At 37.1% G+C, this 2,698-nt stretch overlaps 1 pseudogene; it reads left to right on the forward strand.

Moving 5' to 3' along the window:
• The first annotated feature begins 244 nt into the window (after nucleotides 1-244).
• Nucleotides 245-1,414, forward strand: LOC143594012 (STOREKEEPER protein-like; annotated as a pseudogene).
• The last annotated feature ends 1,284 nt before the right edge of the window (nucleotides 1,415-2,698 follow it).

The raw sequence follows: 2,698 nt of genomic DNA on the forward strand, positions 1-2,698 counted from the left end.
GGTTTAATGACTTCTTGCTAGAGCGTTTTAATAGAATTTTGTTTTTCGTTAAAAAGAAAAGGGTAAAAAAGAAAAGAGTACTATTAAACTTGAAGGTTGAGCCATGAATTATACTTCAAAGTTCAGCCCCATGAGCTCACATTGAAACCCTAAAATTGAAAGTATGAATATGCTTCCAATTCTCATTCTCTGGTAGCCAATCCATTTCCTTTATTACAATTACAATTCATCAATCAACCCATCAATGGCTACCAAGCGTTACACTCCTCTCGATGACCCACCGTCTGCTTCATCTGATGATGATGATGAAACAGAAGACGATGAGCAAGAAATCATAACCCAGAAATCAATTCACGAGTCATCATCTGATGAAGAAGATGAAGAAGACGAAGAAGAAGTCGACGAATCCGAAGAAGAAGAAGAAACTCCTGAATTCTTTAAGAAATCAACAAACCCCCAAATTCAATACCCTAACCCTAATTCGAAATTGATCCTCGAACCCGAATCAGGATCCGATTCGAAATTTGAATCTGATCTGAATTCGCCGACTGCGTCCGGGTTTGCGATTAAACCCTCCAAAAAGATTAAAGCTTTTGACAGCCCGGAGAACACACCCACGTCGAAATGAGTCAAGAAAGTAAATGCTGACGTGGAGGATGAAAAGAAAGCTGTAGTTAAAAGAGTTTGGAGTGTTGAAGATGAGCTTATGCTATTACAAGGGTTTATTGATTACCAATTGAAAACAGGGTGTTCCCCTTTATCTGATATGGATGGATATTATAAGTTTACGATGAGTTCGCTTCCCGGGTATGCGACCAAGAGCCAGTTGTATGAGAAAATTAGGAGGTTGAAGAAGAAGTTCCGAGTGAATTCGGAGAAAGGTGCTCCGGTGTTTGGTAAGCTGCATGAACAGAAGGTGTTTGAGCTTTCGAGCAAGATATGGGGAGTGAACGGGTGCGAGAATGTGAGTGGTGGGTCGGCTGCGAAAGCTAAAGTTAGGGTTTGAAAGTTAAGCCGAAAGTTGAGGTGAAGGAGAAGGTTGAAGATGATGTAAAGGTGGTTAAAGTTGAGGACTTTGAGACGCGGTATCCGTATTGGAATGCGGGATTGGTTTCGGAAGTTTCGTCGGGTTTGAAGTTTCCTGATGGTGTGGTGAATTTGGTGAAGGAGAATTTGGGTTTGATTGGGGAAGATAAGGCGAAAGAGATGAATGAGAAGTGGGAAGCGATTTTTGAAAATGAAGCCGTGCTGAGGAAGAGGAGGATCGCGTTGCTGAGTAATGTAGGTGGTGTGGAGACTGCATAGGTAAATTATGCAAGTATGGAACTTATGCTATCTGTTGGTATTTAATTATTTACATAGATGCTCAGTTTATGTCTTTATGATATGATTACTGTCTTGGTTCGATGATCACCTGTGAGTTATGATGCTTTGTTTGCCTTGGTCGTTTGAGCTTAAAGTTACCGAAACTGTGTTTTAATGACTAAGCTTATCGGTCTTCATAACCTTTTGCATCTTATGGAAATGATATTTGATTGGTCTTTGCATGGTTTCTCTGTTTGACGTGTGATCTTTTGATCTTCTTTTACCAGGGCGAAAAACAAGCTATATATCAGTGCTAAAAAGTTGTCAACTTTATGGTAGTAATCAATTTGTTGTTGTTCACCCATATTATTGTTTTTAAAGATGTTAGTTTATCGTATTCACTGCTTTTTGTTATGGTCACTCCCATTATGTGTTTAACAACAATTATTTATGTGCGTCTTAAGTTACTTTTGGTCTTTAAGAGCTACATCGATGCCTCTTTACTCAGTTGTGTTGTTTGGATTGCTACTTAGGATGCATAGTTGCTAATCCCTCATAACGACATTTGGTTTAGCTTTTAATAATCTTTTTCAATGTTTATAGGCTGAAGAAATAGGTGATATTGTGGTTCAAGATGCTCAAATTATATCTTTTCTGCTCTTTTATAATAAAAGAAGTGTGTTGAAGCGGCCATCACTGATCACCTATTTTTCTATCATGTTTCATCAATTGTTTGCCCTTGATTATTTTTGAAACTAGAATGCAAATTCTGCGTATATGTTTTAAAGATAAGGGCAACGTGTTTAAAAAATACAGCATTCTGCATTAAATAGGCAAACTCGCTTGGCGTGCGGGTACCCTATTTAATTAAGTATATAATTAAATAGGACAATCAAATTAGTTTGATACCTAAAAAGTTACTTCTTTTAGGTATCAAACTAATTTGATTGTCCTATTTCACTTCAGCAAACTGTTAAGGGTATACTGCAATTAAGTTGATGAGTCAAGTTATTGTGCATATCTTTTCCTTCACTACCACAACCATGATTGATTGATTTTATGAATATAACATAGGGAAGGCTTTTGCATTTGAAACAACGTTATACGCTTACTTAGTCTTTTGCTGTGTTAGCTATATGTTTTTTAGAATACAAACCACCATTACTATCTATCTGTAGTTCTTTTATTTATATCATTATCTCCATTCAATCATTTGTGTACCTGTAACTATTTTGGGAACTACATTTATGAATTTCTCCTCAGGCGTGCGCTTATTTGCCTTGTATTTTTAAGTTTGATGGTTAGAGCGTTAGATGTTTGTTTTTTGATCACCATCTTTTGGTCGCAGTTGCTTATATGCGCACCAGTAATACAGTTCAAACTGCATATCTCG

Source organism: Bidens hawaiensis, unplaced genomic scaffold (genome assembly GCF_021521415.1).
Source record: "Bidens hawaiensis isolate Kalapana, Puna unplaced genomic scaffold, B.hawaiensis_p1.1 tig00043000_1, whole genome shotgun sequence".
Taxonomy (NCBI): domain Eukaryota; kingdom Viridiplantae; phylum Streptophyta; class Magnoliopsida; order Asterales; family Asteraceae; genus Bidens; species Bidens hawaiensis.